General features: G+C 38.0%; 1 protein-coding gene across 1 annotated transcript in view; it reads left to right on the forward strand.

Annotated features, from left to right (window-relative positions):
• Positions 1-18,711: 18,711 nt before the first annotated feature.
• phyl (phyllopod) overlaps positions 18,712-21,548 on the forward strand; it is a 413,007-nt gene continuing 410,170 nt past the window's right edge. The window contains exon 1 of the mRNA XM_067773130.1: positions 18,712-20,186. The gene's annotated coding sequence lies outside the window, so the exon portion shown is untranslated. The remainder of the gene's footprint in view (positions 20,187-21,548) is intronic.

Raw genomic sequence — 21,548 nt, forward strand, 5'->3', positions numbered from 1 at the left:
AGGTAGGTAGGTATAATGGCTGCGACCATGGTCGCCCAAGTAGCTAATGAAAAGCCGTTTTGATGCCATAAAACTCGTCTGAATTTACTGAGTACTACATGGATATGTTTTAAAACCAACCTGATTTGTTTATAAAATCAAAAATGTTTGCCATCCCTATTTCCGCTAGTCTTCCTAGATCTTCGAAAAAAGTGCTCCCGAATGATCTTAAACGGGTTCTAGCTAGAGCCGGGCATTAACACAGCTCAATGCTCGACAGTCTCTTTTTCACCTATACCACCTATATCTTTCAGCAGATACCTGGTTTTCCTTTCGTTGTAGTCCGGCCAAATGGCTTTTGAAATCGCACAACCCGCGGAGCTCTACCATTTTTGTTGGGCTTTGTTCACATAAAAATCTCGAATAACTCCCTTGGCCACCCCCAGGGGTATACCTACTTCGACACTGGCTATTATCTCACCCCCTCTGCTGAGCCCCTACGTGCCAGTTCGTCAGCCATCTCATTTCCCTCGATTCCCCTTTGTCTCGGAACCCAGATAATGGATATTTCCAGAGTGTCGGTCAGCGCCGATAAGATTTGTTTGCATGACCCTACCATCTTTGAACTAGTGTATGGTGCACCTATCTTAACCTTAATTGCTACTTGACTGTCAGAAAGGATAGACCCTTTGCCAGTTATGTGTAATGAGTTGTGTCTCTCTCGTTACCGAGCGAGGTTTTCAAATTTTGTTTGGGAAAGTTCATGTTGGGCGGGACCCTTTTACGAAACTAGCAATCAGTCGGGTTTGGGGGGATTCTTGACATTCTTTCCACCAATAACTATTACAAATATTTATTCGCTTCCCAAGGCAGTCGGTTCTACGTACCGGAGCGACTCGGGATTTTTCCCCACCAAGGACTGTCATTTCAGTGTGACCCCATTTAATTTGTTGCGTCCCTCCCACAAATTGTCATCCTCCCAGGAGCTCCTTGCAGCAGACTGCTCCATACTCTCTTACTCCGGGAAGGCATCGAATCCAATCCGGGTCCGTCTCCTGATCCCTGTCCTGAGAAATGGTTTTGCTGCTTCTGCCGGAAAAGAATCTTTTTAGGACGGTCATACTCTGTTCAGTATGTCTCGTGCAAGGGATGGTTGCATCAGACAAGTTGTTCTGGGCTTGATCCCAAAACCCGACGTCCACGTAACTTTTATAAATCTTTTGTGGCTCCTTGCTGCTCACGCCCAAGGGCGTCCCGTAGTCTACGCCTAAGCGCCCCTCCACTACCTTTCAGCAGCCTCGCTGCTCAGCAAGCCACAACAAGTAGCCGCTGCTGCTCGCGCCCCACGGCGCCAACAATTCAAACAGCTGATACCACTCATAACTATTACCTTCGTAGTAGAGTTGGTAGCAATTCTGAGCATCAGCCCCTTCCCCCGTCTTCTCCCCCCCTCTTTTCCGGCCGCAATCGTGCAGGTCAGGGAAACAGACTCTTCCTCCGTTTGCACCGTCTGCTAGCACAGAATATATAGGTTTGCGACATCCGCCCAATGCAGCTCCTGCCTTGGGTGGTGCCACTTTCCTAGATGTTCTGGTCTCCGCGACGACAACCCCCCGACGGGTTTCATCGCGCCATGTTGCCAGGTCGCAAACCCAAATCATCCGGGTACCCCAATGCTTGCCCAAGGACGCCCAGTCCCAGGGCCACAACAGCAATTGCGTCCTGGCCTTCCACAACCCAGGCGTAGTCACCCGTCACTTACCCCCAGATTGGCGGCGTCTCCCCTTATGCACTTCAGAATTCTGCAGTTAAACTGTAATGGACTAATTGGGAAGATTACGGAGATAGTCGATTTCATGAAGCGGCACAACATCCGCATCGCTGCGATTCAAGAGACTAAACTCACAGCAAGATCTGCATTGCAGACCTGCTCTGGGTATAATGTCCACAGGAAAGACCGCGAGAGCGGAAATGGAGGCGGCATCGCGTTTATCATACACCACTCTGTGCAATATTATATATTTGATCCTGGCATCGACCCCAGGGAAAATGTCTTAGAACGTCAAGGCCTATCTGTCCGGTCAGGCGATGCAAACCTAGAAATCATCAACATCTACATCCCTCCTGCCATCTGTTGCCCTAGTGGATACCGCCCTAATATCAGGGCCTTACTCACTGGCAACAATCGCATTATCTTAGGCGATTTCAATGCCCATCATTATCTATGGCAATCAAACTTGCGGGCGGACAGTAGGGGTGAGATGTTGGCCGATCAAATAGAAGAAACGACGTTCTGCACAATAATCGGAGACGCCCCCACACGTATGGTAGGAAGCTGTCACAGCTCGCCAGATATCTCAATCGTGAGCGCAGAACTTGTAAACTGCGTCAACTGGCAGCCGATGGTAACATTGGCATCCGACAACCTGCCCATACTTATTTCGCTTGAGCGTACCGCCGACTTCATCGTCACCGAAAAACGCACTTTCATAAACTTCAAAAAAGGAAAGTGGGAGGAATATAAATCTTTTACAGACAGCCGCCTAGCTGCCCTCCCTATCCCGACTGATGCCCGCCAAGGGGAGCGTGCCTTTGTAAGGTCATTGAATCCGCCTCGGCACGTTTCATTCCCGCCGGGAGAATTCCCGAAATCCGGCCCCACTTCCCGGTGGAGGCCGCAAACTTAGCGAGAGAACGTGACCTTATAAGACAGCTTGTTCCAGGCGACCCCCAAATAAGGGATATAAACCAACGCATCAGATTGCTTGTGGTCGAAGACAAGCGGGCGAAATGGGAGGAGCACATTAGAGGTTGTAACCTCTCTACCGGTGTGGGTAAACTTTGGTCCACCGTAAAGTCCCTATCGAATCCGACTAAGCACAAAGACAAAGTTTCCATCGTCTTTGGCGACAAAGTGCTGTCGGATGCGAAAAAATGCGCGAGCGGTTTCTGCCGACATTATATAATGCATCCTACGGTCGACAAAGATAGACGGAGAGCCAATAGACACGCACATAAACACAAATTCAGCGCGTCACCAATCACCATCACCGCTAAAGAGGTTGAGGACGCCATTGGTCGCGCTAAACCATCCAAAGCAGTGGGTCCAGATGGCATAGCCATGCCGATGCTTAAAAGCCTAGGGAAAGAGGGTTTCAAATATTTAGCGCATGTCTTCAACCTGTCTCTTTCCACCTTTGTCATACCCGAGAAATGGAAAATGGCCAAGGTGGTCCCGCTACTAAAGCCTGGGAAACCAGCTAAGATAGGTGAGTCGTATCGTCCGATATCTCTCCTATCGCCAGTGGCAAAGACGCTTGAAGCCATTTTGCTCCCTTATTTCCAAGCAAATTCGCAGCTAGCCCCTCGTCAGCATTGCTTCAGAAAATTCCATAGCACTAGCACCGCGCTAAATGCCATTAGCACCCAGATAAATTGCGGTTTAAATCAACACCCCCACCATAGAACAGTACTCGTAGCGCTAGACCTATCAAAATCTTTTGATACGGTCAACCATGGCTCGTTACTGCAAGACCTGGAAGGGTCTACCCTTCCCCCATGTCTTAAAAGGTGGACCGCAAATTATCTGGGTGGTCGGCAGGCATCGGTGTCCTATCCCCACTTTTGTTTAATTTCTACATATCTAAGCTACCTTCACCACCGGAAGAAGTCACAATCGTTTCCTACGCCGATGACTGCACAATAATGGCCACAGGCCCAGGCCCAAAGATAGATGCGCTATGCAATAAAATAAACGGCTACCTCCCTGATCTCTCCAGTTTTTTCGCCTCGCGAAACCTGGTGGTGGGGCGAGCATTGCTACAACAACAACAACAAATATTTATTGTGAGGGTCCCTAAATTACCCTTTTGATAGGGTTAAAACCAAGAAAAAAGGAAGACGATTAACTACAAAATTTAAGTCGAGAGCTAGCAATATGTACAGCATTGTCATTTGAAAGTCGGAAAATGATAGTATCTCCGGACGTGGGGCAGATGCAAGGTGCGAAGTTCCTTTAATTCATTTAAAAATCAAAATTTCCTTAACTCTACGTATATCAAATGTGCATTTCTTAAACCCGTTACATAGGTTCAACTACTTTAATGATAATAAATCTGGAGCTTACATATATTATTTCTCGTTTTTTTTTTTCTTCAATTTAAATACAAAAATCTTTATTTAACAAATTCGTGGTAACCTACTTCATGTCTAAGCTTTTAATTTTAAAGTTTAACTAATCTAATGTTATTGGCTGGACACCCTAATGTATAGCATGTAGGAATTAAGGCTGGGTGCGAGTTTGCCTAAATTGCTACCTAAATACACAAAAAACCTAAATCACTGGAAACTGTCGGCAAGGCAGTGTAAAAGAAAAATTTAGAATTTTCATGAGCATACTTTTCAACCTAAATTCAAATGTCAAATTTCAAAAACAAAAATATTGATATTTCAATATTGTATGTATGTATATGCAAATAAATGGCTCTTGTCCATTCAATTTAAGTAAATCATAGATCATAGAGCGATGATCTCTGCTGCGATTAAGGTCCGATCGATTGTACGTGATGGTGAGCTCAATTTTCTTCAAGCTGATATTGACGACAGAAGAATTGGGTCTTCTCAAATATGGACCGCATTCTGAACATATGTATTTGGCAGCCAAGTGCAGTAATTAGCCTAAAGAAGTTATTGGAGGCGTACCAACATCACAGTATTGAATTAGGAGATTGTGGAAAAGGTCATTGTACACGTGCTCCACTATGTCCGAAAAAAAAGCCTTATAAAACGGAGCCACTGCATTTTCTTGAACTGCTATCTTGGGATAGGTACCTACCGCGGACCGTAATTGCGTGAAAACGCATCAAAAATATCAAATTTCCTTATTGTTATTATTTTCTTAGCAGAAATAAACAATTTAGGTTTTCAAATCAACTCGTACAGTTTTGACAGATTTTTCCTAAATTATTTCAGTGCTGGAAAGTTCCAGTGGAATATTAGTTTAGGTACCTAAAATTTAGGCGAACTCGCACCCAGCCTAAATCAAAAAATTAACATATCGACAATGGTAGAGGTTTACATAGGCCTTTCCAAACTTATATGCTAGATATATATATAAGTAGGTGCATATATTATTAAAATATTAATCAAAATCAATATAAAGGTAGAGCGCAAGAATAGCATGAGACACAATTTATTGCAATTTTACTTTAGCAATATGTCGCAAGCCATAAAAAAATTTATCACAAGGTATGTGATTAAAAATAGAAAGTAAATATCATCACAAGTGGGATAGATTGTACCAGAGATGTAAAAAGATTGAATCAATTGAGTGTGCGTTCTATCAGCATTCTTTTAAAAATTTAAATTTTTTGGTTGCATATTATAATTCTCCATTCCTGAATGGCTTAAAATACTTTCAACTCAAAGCTAAAAAGTGTGTGTTGTTGAATGGTAAAATATAATTCAATATAGAATGTGAATGTACCAACCATTCCCAATATTTATTGAATATAAACTTGAAATGAATGCACACTTTTTTCCATTCAGTACTAAATACTTTTTTCCCAAGGTTATGTTTTTGTATACTTTCATTGCACCCAGATATGTTAAATCAATTTAGGAGTTGGGTGCAAAAAAGGCGTAAAACTGGTCAATAGAAATAATAGCCCCTTCTAATTATTCAAGTAGTTTATTATAAAACTATAAAGTTTTAAATCATCTTCATGGTGTCCAAACATAAGACATTCAAGAAATAGTACTTCATAGCAGATTTTGTATACATCATAATTGGCTTGATTTTTCTTTCATTAATCGTGTAAGATAAAAAAATTTTAGGCCCTTTTGGGTTGACTGGTTTCCTTCTTAGTAAATCTGGGGGATAACTTGCTTATATAAAAGCATAGGGCTCTTGATTATGTAAAGTATTCCAAAAACATGAAGATATAGTCGAATTTTGCCTGAAACTTCGCAAGGACAATCTATTGTTGTTGTTGTTGTTGTTGTAGCGATAAGGTTGCTCCCCGAATGCTTTGGGAAGTGTTATCGATGTGATGGTCCTTTGCCGGATACAAATCCGGTACGCTCCGGTACCATTGCACCATTAAGGTGCTAACCCGACCATCTCGGGAACGATTTATGTGGCCACATTAAACCTTCAGGCCATTCCCTCCCTCCCTACCCCCAAGTTCCATGAGGAGCTTGGGGTCGCCAGAGCCTCGTCTGTTAGTGAAACAGGATTCGCCGCGGATAGGCGAGGTTGACAATTGGGTTTGGAGAAGCTATATATTGCGCTGGAAACCTGACAGGTTGCGCTACACAGCCCCTTGAATCTGGTATTTTAGTCGCCTCTTACGACAGGCATACCGACCGCGGGTATATTCTGATCCCCTAACCCGCTGGGGTAGAACAATCTATTGCTTTCTTGTTGTGTCAAAATGTTACTATATCCTACTTATTTTGCTATTGTTGTAAAATGGATTATGTAAATGAGCACATTATGTTTTGACCAAATAGAGTAAATTGTGGTTCTTTTTTGTCGATCATATAACAAAAACAGATACTTGAGTTTAAAAATAAAAAAAATAAATGTAAGGCGCGATAACCTCCGAAGAGATCTAAGGCCGAGCTTCTCTTCCAATTTGCGTCGTGCTCCTCTTGATTTTTCCCTACAAATTGGCCGGACGGGACCTACATGTTTTATGCCGACTCCGAACGGCATCTGCAAGGCAGATGAGTTTTCACTGAGAGCTTTTCATGGCAGAAATACAATCGGAGCGCTTGCCAGACACTGCCGAGGGGCGACCCCGCTTAGAAAAATTTTCTTCTAATTGAAAAATCTTATTTCTAAAATTTTGATGTTGCTTTGCCCGGGAGTTGAACCCAGGGCATACGGTGTGGTAGGCGGAGCACGCTACCATCACACCACGGTGGCCGCTACTTGAGTTTAAGTAATTTAAATTAATCAAACTACATAGGTTTACCGGCGATTTCGTTGGAGCTTCCTAATTACGTCTATTTCCATGGCATCGTCCTACAGCGATTCTGGCTTCTTCTATTCACCTCAGTCACCTTCCCTGTTTTCTTTCGTCTGTGCCACAAAAATTGGCAGAAGCTGTGCTTATTAATTTCCCTCCCCACAAAGATATTGGCTCCATCGGACTACAGTTTTTTTAAATCTGATGTTTTGACAGTGTTTGACGGGGTATAAATATAGGACCCGATTGATTGAGAAGTTAGTCTATATGCCTATTTCCATGGCATTGGTTAAAGATTGAAATTGCTTTGGATGGCTGAATTCTATCTTACTTGAGCAGTTTTGTGTTCAAAGTCAATTTTCGTTGCTATCAAAAAAGCTACAACTAGGTTAGTTGATTTTAATTTGTAATGTAATTTGTAATGTACCACGTCGGTTCGCTAGATGTTACAGCGGCAGTGCAATGTTACTACAATTTGCAAACCCACAAAAGAGTCTAGATACAGAATTTGACCATATACCGCTAAGAAGAATACATGAAGGAGAACGTTTTTTTATTGAATTGCTTTTCTTCAATTGTTTAAGCACCAACTGGGGACGTTCAAATGTAGGTTAGTACTTTTTCATGCAAGTATTTTTTATGTTGCACATTGGCAACACTTATTTGAAAAGATGACAATTTTCGGAACAGGGATGTTGAAATATTTGTCATTTGTTTTTTTTTTTATTAAATTTTTAGAAGTAAAAAATAAAAATACTTTTCCAGTTAACTTCTTTGTGCTTTATTATCATTTAAATAACGAATAAACTGGTCATCACGGACAATAATTAAGTTGTTGTGTTGATATTTTGAAGTGGGTTTAATTAAATGCAACCATGTGATATTTGATAGGGTTTTGTGCATGTACGACATTTTTCATAATTGATTGGTACTAGAAAAGTGTGTGCACACGCAGCAAAGGCTGCATTCATTTGAATGCTTATTCTGTGTTGAAAAATGTTTGTGTTTCATTCAATTACTTCATTCTTTCTTCGAATGAGTTCAGGAATGCATTCTTTTCTTCCACTACTGAATGAAGAATGGGTTGACTTTTAAGCCACATTCCTTAACAAGGAATGAATGAATGAAGATCTAGCATTCTTAAATCAATGATTTAAAATTTCAAGTGATTGCACATTTTTACAGCTCTGGATTGTAGAAATGTGCAGCGAGAATATGTATACTTTTAGAATACGTATCCAATATTAATTATTGTAAATATTCTGAAATCTTAAATCCAACTAACTTTATTTTTTCAATTTGAAATTACAACCAAAAAGTTATTTGATCAAATTATAAAATTATTAAAAGAGAATAATAAGTTAAAAACCAACAGGTATCGCTACAGTATTCCACCGCCAGACTTTCAATAAATAAAATGTTTGAAAGTCGAAATGTTTGATTAACTTTCTTGCAGACTTCCAGATTTTTCTATTGTAATGAAAGCAGGCTTCAATCTGTCAATAGAGATATTCAAACTTCGACCTCCAACCAAAATATTATAGAACTTGGGAAAACGTTTTTTAATTTCAAATGGTCCGTCGTATGGTGGTGTGATTGATGAACGTATTTTATCCACACGAATAAACACATGCGTCACATCATTTAATTTTCCATTAACAAACGGTTTTGTAGTCGAATGATGAGCTGCGTCTGCAGGTCGGATGGTTTTGATTAGCTGAGTAAATTCCTTAACAAACTCTTCCTGTGGTTTGAAATGACTATCGATAAACATTTCGCCAGGTAATTTAAGTACAGTCCCGTAAACCATTTGAGATGGACTTGATCCGATGTCTGGCTTGAATGTTGGCCTTAATTCCAACAAGACAATCTGTAAATGCTCAGTCCATTTTAACCTATTAAAACACATTAACGACGCTTTCAAAGTTCTATGCCATCGTTCAATAATTCCGTTAGACTGAGGATGGTAAGCGGTGGTACGAAGATGATCAATGCCGAGAATCCGAGAAAGTTCACTAAAAAGATTTGAACTGAACTGTCTTCCTTGATCGGTAGTTAAACCAACCGGTACTCCAAAACGTGAGATCCAACCATCAATTTATGCTTTTGCAACAGTTCTTGCGCTAATATCTGTGATAGGAATTGCTTCAGGCTACCTGGTATAGCGATCAATGATTGTAAGGCAATATTGAAAATCATTTGATGGTGGCAGTGGACCAATAAGATCTATATTAATATGGTCAAATCTTTGTGATGGCAGACAATATTTTCCAAACGGTGATGCAGAATGCCTACTAACCTTAGACCGTTGACATTGAATGCAGCCTTCTACAAACCTTGTTATTTCTGATTGCATATGTGGCCATACAAAACGTTGTCGAATAGTGTTGAAAGTGGATCTGGCGCTGGTATGTGCAATATTGTGAAATTTCAATATAATCTTCTCCCTGAACGACTTCGGAACAAAAGGCAGCGCGGACTGTGTAGAAAAATCGCATACAATTGGTTTTGAACAATTTGGAGGCTGAATAGATTTAAGTTTTAGAGAAGTGGTAGAGGAGTTAAGAAAATTCTGTAATTCTGGACAATTTCGCTGAGCATTTGCCATATGTTCCAAATTAATAACGTCACGACATGATTTTAAAGACTGGATGCGAGATAACGTATCCGCAGTTATATTTTTTTCGCCTGGTACATATACGATACGAGTAGAAAACTGTCCAATGAAATCGAGATGCCTAATTTGACGTGGAGATTAAGAGACATGTTTTTTAGTGAAAGCAAATGAAAGGGGCTTATGATCAGTCCATATTTCAACATCTCTGCCTTCCAATACAAACCGAAAGTACTTAATACCAAGATAAATGGCAAGCAGTTCGTGGTCATAAGTGCTATACTTTTTTTGGGCATTCGAAAGTTTCTTGGAGAAAAAACCAAGAGGCTGAGTTAGCCCAGCATTAATCTGATGTAGAACAGCCCCGACAGCTGTTTCACTTGCATCTGTGCATAAAACGATCTCCGCATTCAACTTGGGATGTGCTAAAAGCGTTGCATTAATTAGTGCCTGTTTGCACGCATCAAAGTTTTGAAGAGTTTTCGAGTCCCATTTAATTGGAGTCTTGTCCTTCTTTTTGTTACCCTTTATTAAATCAATGAGAGGTTGTTGATGTTCAATAGCGCGAGGAATAAATCTTCTATAAAAGTTTATCATATTTAAAAATCTTTTTAGCTCCATAGCAACTGTAGGAAGTGGATACTTTTTGATTACATCAATTTTGTTTGGACAGGGACGAATCCCTTCCGATGAGATGAGATGCCCTAAAAAAATTAGTTCACTTTTTCCAAACTCACACTTGGATGAATTAAGTGTTAACTGAAATTTTTGAAGTCGTTCAAAAACTTGTTGAAGATGGTTGATATGTTCAGAAGGTGGTTCATGCAGATATCATCAAGATATGAAAATGTGAAGTCTAAATCTCTCAAGACTTCGTTCATAAATCGCTGGAAAATTTGAGCAGCATTACAGAGACCGAATGTCATATGCGTAAACTCAAAAAGACCAAACGGAGTAATTATCGCTGTCTTCGGAATATCTTGCTCACGGGTGGGTATTTGATTATATGCTCTATTCAAATCTATTTTGATAAAAATAGACTTACCACACGTTATGTTGCTGAAATCCTGGATATGGGGAAGTGGATACTTATCTGGAACAGTTTGTGCATTAAGTGCACGGTAGTGTCCGCAAGGACGACATGTACCATTAGATTTAAGAACCATATGTAAGGGTGATGCATAAGGACTTTATGATGGTCTGTAAATGCCAACTTTCATGAGAAAGGCAAATTTTTCCTTTGCCGCTTTGAGCTTTTTATCCGTGAGTCTTCGAGGGTTGGCAGTTACAGGTGCTCCGCGAGTTTCAATCACATGCGTTGTTGAAAACTCAATTGGTAGCGCAGCAATCTTATTGAGTTGAGTAATATCAGGAAATTTCGATAAAAGAACGGAATACCTGCACGATGAATCAAATGATTTTATTGATATTGTTCCAATGCCACAAGCATGAAGACATCTGGTTTTTAATTTGGTGAGATTGTCAATCAAAAGAGAATTTCTGACATCAATTAGTAAACCAAAATAATTGAGAAAGTCTGCACCAATGATGTTGTGATTGGTTTGTGCGATGACAAATTTCCACTGGAAAGACCGTCCCAAACCCAAAGTAGAAATAGCTGGGTTATTCGCTGCGTAAAGTTGAGATGAGGATGTTTTTGAATGTGAGATCTGAAACGAAGATGCACTGACTACGGAAACGTCTGCTCCAGTATCAATTAAAAACTTTCGTTCCGAGGATCGATCTTTAACGAAGAGGCGAATAGATGAAGTGAGATGATTATTGTTGTTGACTAAATGTTGTGTTTTTTCATCTTTGGCGATGTTTGAAGCATACATCGCCAACCTATTCAGTTTTTTGAGCTGAAAGAGCACGGTGCTTTGCATTGTGTTGCACTTTTCCCGAATTTGTTGTGAAACCAGCAAACTTTAGGTTCAGCTTCCTGGGAAAATGATTTTGATTGTCTTCGAGAGTTAGGCTGAGTTTGATTGCGGTTTAACATCTTTTCCAAACGAGTTAACGAATTTTCAATTTTTGGTATGCGTTCGGATAAGGATCTGCTGTTGTCTCGAATGGCACTAATGTTCGAAGAGGAAGATTGAAAATCGATTTCAGCTATTTCATTCTTCTTAATGTTGTCATTAATTTCATCGGCTACAAGAGCAAGATCTTCAATGGACATCATTGGACTGCTCTTAGCAACGCCAGCGATGACCGCACGCGCAGCAGTTGGCAGACGCTGCAACCAAAAATCCTCGATTAATTGTTGGTCTCTTGTTACGTTTGTAAGTTGCAGCTGGGTTAGCATGTGGCTGGATTTGTTATCTCCGAGCTGAATACCTGATACCAATTGCTCCAAACGTGCGACGGACGATGAAGAAAACTTGGCTAAAATTGTATAAGCGTCCTAAATTGTAGGAGGATTTGTAATCACATCATATGCTTGATCATATAACCTCTCATCCAAATTTATGATTGTCACGTGAAACTTTTCATCATCTTGTTGTGATGATGGCAAAGAATTGATTACTTGAAGCATAAAAAATGATTCTAAGGGACGAAACCATAATTCCACGTTATTGAGTTCATAGCCTTGTAATTTTGGAAGGAGAGCGCGAGTTGCAAATCCGCTTGCTTGATGTGAATCTGCATTCACAACGTTGCTTGCATCAGAAAATTCCTCTTCTGGATCTGCATTCTGATCTCTGGGAGCATTCAGTGCTCGTGCAACGCTGCGGGTCATTGGAAGAGATGTGAACATCACGTTGAACAAAGGAAAACGGAGATTAAATAATAAAAAGTTGATGACAATTCTCTTAAGGATCTTTGAATTGCCGAAGAAAGTTGTGTAGCTGGATAAAGCGTTCGGGGTCACCAATTGTAGAATACGTATCCAATATTAATTATTGTAAATATTCTGAAATCTTAAATCCAACTAACTTTATTTTTTCAATTTGAAATTACAAGCAAAAAGGGATTTGATCAAATTATAAAGTTATTAAAAGAGAATAACAAATTATAAACCAACAGGTATCGCTACATACTATAAAAAGAAGGTTATGCAAAAACTATTAAAAGCATTTACATAATTTTGGTCTCGATCGATGACGTCAGGCGCCTGGTGACATGGTCGTGGACGAAGAGATTGTTTATCTCTCTTAAGCTGTTGAAATTAAATATCAGATACTTTTGTTGTTTTGTTTTTCTCACTAAAACAAATACTCTAACCCACTCTTAAGGTGCGTCCACAATAGAGATATACGCCGCCGATAAACGCCGCCGCCGCCGCCAATTTTGGTCGTTTTTCGCACGCCGCCGCCGAATGTCAAAAATATCGGCGCGGCGGCGCGGCGTCGGCGCGTTACTATATTTTTTACTCGTTTAAGACTGTTTAAGCCATTTATTGTTCATGTCGAAAATTGGTCGGATATGGTCTAAAGTGGTATCAACGGATGCGTATCACTGCCAGTTATAAGAAACTATTTGCCAAATTTAACCCGTTATAACTATTCAAAAGTTATTTAAAATAACAGGCGCTTTCGGTATCAGATTAACACGGAGTTTGCATCACCCAATTCAGCAAGTTATTAAAACAGAACACTAAAAGATAAGTTATATAATAATGAACAATTAATTCAAATAAAATGACCCAAGGCGAACATGTTTTTAAATTGTCCTCAAGAATAAGCGAAATCAGTGATGCAAAATCTTTTGGTAGGTTCTAGGGGCATAAACACTCCTTTGAAATTATTCTTACCTCATACTTAAGTTGAGGATATATGTACTTATGAGAAGGGTTTAAAAAATCACTAAGTCTTGCATTCAAACATCTGTTGTATATTTGCGAAACTATACAATAGCGTCTGAAATGTTAATTTTGATTTTCACACTTCATCCTTCAACACCCAAGTCTCCCGGTTTGACATTTCCTAAAGTTGGCGGCCCTATCCAAAACTAGTCCCTTGGAGTGAATCACATTGATTATAGCCTATCAACCAAGTTTAAATATCACCTACACGTTACGGCTCCTTTTACAAATGTGAATACGTAAGCACATATATCTACCAGGTGAGGCTTTGTCCTTCGCAAGAACACTCAAAGTGGTGAAGCAAAAGCTTTCCCAAGACAGTGGAACTAATGACCGTGAGTGATACTACCCTAACGTAGTGGACAGTCGAACTTGTCTGAAAACTGAAGCTACGCGGTCATCCGTAATGAGCTCATATATCGTAAGGCCGGAAAACAGTAGTTAACAACTTTCAACTTAAAATCCGTCGACTTTCATTCTAAATTTAATTTAACGAAGACTATTGAAATCAATGTTGTGAACACAAACGTCTGCAATCTTTGGTCTACATTTTACAAATTTTATCCAGGGTCCTTGTAAAATTTTAATTATGTAGATGCGCCGAGGATTATACGATTTTCACCCATGTCGCAATGACATTCACTTAGACTGCTTATGATTTCGAGGGCGGTATCCTTGGCCGAAAAGTCACTCCCTAACGTTTGAAGGTGTTTCTCTGGTGTAGCTCGGCAGCATAGCGTGACAAAAGCATCCGTTGGAAAGTCTTCGGAGCTACATCTAGAGCTTCTAGGAAAGTGACGTCGACGAAGGTATGAGTTCGAAGTCGCAGTCCTATAGCTTCTGTACTGGCATATGGTGTGAGGCTCAGGAGGCGTGGTAGCGACTGGAGGTAGGGATTCCTACTGTTCGCACATCGGGAATTGTAGCTCTAAAAAACAGCCGAAAAAACTGGAGGCGCCCTGTGCCACGAGAGTCATGAGTATTAATAGACCATTAATAGCAACCCTAAGTCGCCTTTATGCGTGACCGCCAAGGAGCGACAAATGATTTAAAGATGTTGTGTTCGCGACGATTATTAGGAGTTAACCCTAGGTGAAACTACGCTTTGCACGAGATATACAGGCAAAAGTGTGACTATTTTATGTATCCCTATTTCTTTTCAGCAGACGCAGGAGTACCAATTCCAAAGACCGGGGTTAGGTTCGAAGCCTCTCTGGAGCAAGCGAACGAGGGACAATCCCTTCGCAAGGAGCTACTCCTGAAAATGTTTGAATGGTCTGCGAGATTTTGATTCAAACCCCCCCAATATTTCCGAAATGGCCAACACGTTGATTTCCTTAAATACATATAAACAAAACCTTTCCTAAATATTATGTTTTTAAATAGAAAAATCAAGCTTTTAAAGTAAGAACACCGGCACGCCGGCGCGCCGCCTACGCCGCCGCCGCCGATAAAGTGATCGGCGTAAACCTCTAGTCCACACCAGTAACAAAACGTGTTACAGTAATATAACCAATGTTATGTAACTTGTTAGAAATTCAACTGAAAAATATTGTATAACACGATGTAGTGTAACTTTTTTTCTGTTTCTATAGCAAGTTACATGTTACCCAGAGGTTGTCGGTAAAGATCAAAGGAATTAGATAAATTGGTTGTATAACAAGTTGCAATTGTTATATAATTTTGCTATTTCGTTACCAGTGTGGACGTACCTTTACGACGTACATTTGTATATACTATTTTACGTTATTCCAATTAGATTTTACTCTGAATACCGGTTTGATTTTACACCGCCAGTAGCGTAGTGAAATTTATATATAAGGGGGACGCTTGTTCCGCTTAATCTTAATTTTTAATTTAATTTTATTTATTTATTTATTGCGGCTTTCCTAATCCTAACTTAAATCTATTTTACATGTTTATAATTGTCTTCTGGACTATGCAATCTAGAATAGTTACATCTATGTCCTACCTTGGAGTACTATGGATGGGAGACTTCCAGATTATGCGAACAAAGTGTTCTGCTAGTGTAGTATATAGGCATTTTACGCATGTTAGTAAAGCGCGAAGGCAACATCTACACGGCGATGCACTGAGTTAATCGAGTTATGCGTTTCAGTATGTGCTTCGGCAACCTTTTTTGTATGCGTAAAAGAGCTTGGAAGTCTTGGCGCTACATAGCAGAATAGTTTCGCTGCACTTCTATCGATGCTATGGAGGCCCGCCTGTCCAGCACTAAATTGGTAGTGTTCTGCAATAATTGTACAATTTTTGTTTAAATTTATTGGAATGACATGATTTAATATCATTCGGTAGTTCATTATAGGATTTAAGACCTTTATAATACAGATTACATTTGTCTGCTCCAGTTTTATAAGCCGGCAGATTAAAATCATTTTTATTACGAGTATTTACAGAGTGCGTATCTTTTACATATTTTATATTAGTCGTCAAATACCCAGGCAAAGTTCCTTCTATTATCTTTTTAATAAATTTCATGGTATTATAAAAAAGTTGCTGTCTAATGCTAAGCCGATTAAGAGAGCATAGCATGTCTCTGATAAGTGTGTCATACCGTTTTTTGAGAATGAATCTCATAGCTCGGTCCTGTTGCTTTTGTAGCCTGTATGTCTGACTATCTCGCAAGATGAAAAATATAGTTGTGCAATAAATAAAATGAGGTTCGATTATAGATCTTTAGACGATGATTTTATACCTTCTATTTAAATATTTGCAGTTTCGTTGTGTAAAATATAACTTTTTCGCTATTTTTCCTACCGTAGAATCCACGTGCCCGTTGAAATTCAGCTTATCATCTATTTTTATTCCCAAGTATTTTATGGTGGTGACTTTTTCAATTAGTTCGTTATTTATATTTAAGTTTTGTAGCTCACTGTTTTGAAAATTGCGTCTAGATATAACCATAAATTTCGTTTTATTGACATTCACTTTCAGTCTGTTTACGCATAACCAACCATATATATATTGAACAGTATGGGTGCCGGCACAGACCCTTGAGGTAGACCAACAGGTACCTCCCTTGTATCCGATACCGACGTTCCAATCACTGTTCTTTGGTATCTGTTAATTAGGAAGTCTTGAAACCATTTTAGTTCTATACCAGAAACGCCAATATAAGAAAGCTTTTTCAGCATTAAGTTTTGGTCGATTGTCTCGAATGCACGTTTTAAATCCAAAAACACAGCTAATATGTGTTTTTTCCTGCTTAAGTCTTCTTTCCAGTTAGCTACAACCAAATTCAAGCACTTTCACAGGAATGTTTCTTTCGAAAACCAGATTGTTGAGGTATAATAATTACATTATCTTCTAAATATTTTACCAGCTGATTTTTTACCACTGTTTCCAAAATTTTTTCATCACATTGTAACGTGTTAAAGTTTTTCCACATGACCTTACTATCTATCACCTTACTATCATTCTGATGTTTAGCAAAAAATACACATTTGGAATTTGAAGACATGCAAGCTCTTTTCTGCTATAAATATGTTATTGACGCAATGTATGTATGATAAGCATCAGAAGTTCGAATTTGATTTTATTAGCATTTCGTTTTGTTTTATATACATCATCGTTACTGCATAAGCATTCTAACGCAAAATTGAATGCAATAACTGATACTGATTGACTATTAAGATTGTCATCGCACTCGTTTGCATCACATTTTTACATTGGTTTTATGGGCATAAAAGCTATTTCATCACTACTTGCAATTGCGTTTTTTAAAACACTGCAGATGTTTTGCAAATTGGTTGTCCGATTTCGGTAGCAAAGCATTTTTGCTTCTTCTATCTGGCAGGCTTAAAATTTTATCTTGCTTTACATTTTTTTGATATATTCGTGATAGCTGCTAACATTGAAATTGTCGTCTCAAGCTCAATTTCTTCGGCATTCACTATGCAATTCGGGCAAAGATTTATACATAAATTGCCTAGTCCCTTTTGTGAGGCGATCACCTTGTGAACAACACCAAGAGAAAGCGCAGCAAATTTTTACCCAAATAGTTTGTTAAAAATTCTCGCAATGGCAATTATTTTACTCCAGTTTCCAGGTGCATTTACAAAGAGCGGTGTAAAACATTTGTATGAATATAAGGAAATTTCACCCTTCGTTTCGCTAATGCTTACCTCATTTGTTTGTACTAGGTCAGCGTTACTGCTGTGGGCAGGGACAGGTTTTGTTGATAAGTGTGATTGATTTATGATGTTACACACTGTCTCCAAGAGATACGAGATAATTTCCTCGGGTATATTATTTATTGAGCTTTTTTATGATTTCTGTTTGTAGAACATCATCCTCCGCGTATTGAAAGTAAAACAAAAAAAAATTCCAACCAATGTAATTTAGCTTCGCTGTCATTGCCGGCAGAAAGATAATTTTCCCAATTAATGCTTAATGTCTTTGTTAGTAAAAATTCATTGTAATTTAAAATAATAAAAAAAAATGTATTTATTTATTTAACATATTGTGCATTATTTAAGTGAAGCGATTAAAGCAAAGATAATCATTTTGAGTTCACATATCACGACCTCTGTGGCACTATCGATGGGCAACTGCACAAAAAGCTGATCTTATTTTATCTGCTATAGCACCGATATATTATTATGCGAAATTCACCGAAAAGCTTATTTATTTGCTTGGAAAACAGTTTAACAACTATATTTAACTGTTTTGTGTATTATTTTATGGAACAATTCAAGTAATGCACTTTTTGTGTTTTTTCCCGATTTTCTTCTCCCACTGATCTGCTTCCACGCCAATTTAAAAAGGAAAGAGCTCTCGCCAGCGGAAGTGTGAAGTTGCTCTTTTTTGTGGAAGTGGTTTGACATCTCTATGTAGGGTCCTTATTATTTTTATTTAACTTTGTATTTTAGTTACTTTGAACTTTGTAATTTTAAAATTGTTGAAGACATGAGTCAAATATACATATGCATACATGTACAGTATTAATATATATAATCCTTACATCTTAATACTTACCTTAAATTTGTAATATATACCTACCCTTTTTAATTATGTATAGAGATTTCAGAAATACTTACCCTTACTTGAAATACTTACCATTCAGAAATATTTACATTGTATAAAATCACATACTCATACTCATACTCATATTTTACATTCACCCTGTATCGATTTAGTAAGCTACCGTTTGCCTAAAATATGCAGATTTAAGAAATGCATACATATTTTCCTATTAACCTATTTATATATTTACCGTTTTTCTCTCTCCTTAAGTTAAAAAGTAAGCGGTCCAACTGAATGCATTGGACCGCTTTTAAGTTAGTTATTCGCCATCAGCCCAACTATACAAACGCCTCTCTTTGCAAATGTGAAAATTCTTAACACTTAACTAATTAATAATAAAATCTATAGTTATATATTTAAAATCGAAAGTTGTCGTGGTTTATATTTTACTAAGTGAAGTGCTCAGCCCCTCCACCATTTCCCTTGTGCACATACCCCACATAGTGTATTTTTATACATGGTCCTTTTGGAGCTATAAAAGTTAGCCAGTGGCCTAAAAAAGAAGCGCGACGCGCTAAAAACAAAAGTTTGCAAAGAAATAAATAATACATAAAATCAAAACTCACATACTAAACATAGTTCTGTGAAAAAATATAAAATAAAAATTAAACATTCATATACATATGTATACATACATACATACAGTACGGCTTAGCGTGTACCTAAAGAAAAAAATATAGAATTTACAAATTTGCACAGAAAAATACATATATACAGTGGTCAGTGGAGTGCACCTAAAAAGAAACACAAAAAATTTCAATAAATCTGGTCAGTGCGGAGTACCTACATATATAAATAAAGTGGTGCGAATTAAAAAAAAAAATGTTTGCAAATAAGAACATTTAAAGAAAAAAAGCAAAAAACGATACAGATTTAGTCAAAACATAAAAATAGTTTGTGAAGTATTAAATATAAAAAAAACTTATACATATATATATATAAATAGAGTGGTACGAAATTTGGAAAAAAAAAATCAACAAAGTGGAAAAAATTTATAATTGGAAAAAAAGTCAACTTAAAATTCAAAAAGGAAAAAAAAACAATGTTATATCGGCAAAACAAAATTGTGAGTTATTGCTGAAAAGATAAAAGAAAAATTTACAAAAGAAAAGCAGTGTGAAAAAAGAGAAAAAAATTGAGTCACATATAATCATACATACCTACATATATCGACAGCGCATATTAGGGTGTACAATTGACAATAGAAAATCCAAAAAAACGGAAAAAGGTACAATTTATCTAAAATATATTGTGGATACAATAAAAGAGCATACTTATACTTACCTGACCTTACTTACCTTTGAGAAAAAAATTTATACCTACCTGTGGAGAAAAATATTAGCTTACTTTCGGAAAAAAAATATTTATTCACCGTAAAGATTCCTGCGGAAAAGAAGTAGAGCGGTATAAATTTTTAAAAGAGCTGTGAAAAATAAAACCACACGAATAAATATTTATTTTTAACACGAGCAGTAGACCTGCAAAAGTGGTGCACCAGAACCGTGAAAAAAAACACTTGAAAAAATAAAAAGAAGGTTAATATAAATGCGGTGTTCGAAAAAATCGGAAAAAGAAAAGAATTAGCGTGGTTTACATAAGTGTGGTATTCCGGAAAAACCTGCAAAGAAACGAATAAATTGTTGAAAAGAAAAATCAAAAGTTAGCAAAGAGGTTATCTGCAAACCTGAAAACTAAAGTTAATAATAAAAAAGAAAAACAGCACGAAATCATCCCTTCCACAACAGCAACAACAACATTCAGCAAGGTACAGTCCCAAAAACCAAAAAAGCCCTAGTAACAGCAGACTAGCGGTAAGTCTCAATTTAATAAGTATATAAGTAGTGGTCGTTAATTAAAGTTAGTGAACTTTAACTCTCCTCCAAACGGTAACAGTATATATCCTACATATACTTACCGATATTTCATTTTCTCAACAAACCCCTGATTGACAAAAAATCTCTGGAAACAAACCGTTACTAATATACTTATAACATAATATTCTCAAATCCCATCACGCATATACCCCACAACGTATTAACTCTCCATACCCACTGGCACATTCCCGTTATCAATTGCTGTCTCACGGGCATAAGAGCACTGTATTGAGTTTCTCATTCTCAATCCCAACAAAAGAACAAAATATAACCGCAAAATTCCCAAATTGGAGTCTCCCACTTGTGCCAGTTTATATATTATACATATATATATAAAAAAAAAAAATCTAACACCAATCCGTTAACTGCACTTAGACGCGCTAAGGCAGTACAGAAACAAGTAAAACAAAACACCTTCACTAGGGTGTATTAACAAAACCCCAGCAACGATTATAATTGTAATTAAGTAAATAATATTTAAAAATATTTGCACAACTGCAAAATATTTCGCCTACTTTATTTTTCCACAAAAAAAAAAAACAACAACGACCAACCCTAATATAAACAGAGTACTGGCACACACATAAATACATATAAATAAGATCCAGCTATTTGCTCATTTTCTCATCTCGCTGTAAATTCCCGTTCCTGTGTACAAGCATAAGAGTGTGTCACAAAATTTATAAGCCGGAAAATAAGTAAGACCAAAATTATATTTCCAACATAGTAGAATTAAAGTGTCCTATTAATTAATATACTACTACCCCACTCAGCACTGCTTTAAATTTAACCAAGCAATACACTACAATACACAACCCTTCTCATTTGGTATCCCATATTATAAAATTTTAATTAACACCTGTTTACCCTGAACAAAATCAATATGAGCAAAAAAGCAAATGACACTCTTGACGTAGGTCAACCCGACACAAGTCTCGATACTTTCATTTTCGAAAGCAATAGACTAGAGGCCTTTTACTCAAAGTGGTCAGCAACCCTGATAGCTGACCAAACTGAGTCACTTCTTAAGGTAAAAACACAACAGCTCGAAAGATTGTGGGAATCACTCCTAGATTCCTACAGAAATGTATCTCTTTCTCCATCCCATCAGGAGTCCACCGATTCGATAGAGCAAAAATACCAAAAGTGCTCTGAAAGCTATGAAATTTGCATGTCACAAATTATGGACGCCATACAACTACTGCGACCCTCGCCTCAAATATCTCAGCCCTTAAATCCCCCAAATACTTCTA

Source organism: Eurosta solidaginis, chromosome 3 (assembly GCF_040869045.1).
Source record: "Eurosta solidaginis isolate ZX-2024a chromosome 3, ASM4086904v1, whole genome shotgun sequence".
In the NCBI taxonomy this organism is placed as follows: domain Eukaryota; kingdom Metazoa; phylum Arthropoda; class Insecta; order Diptera; family Tephritidae; genus Eurosta; species Eurosta solidaginis.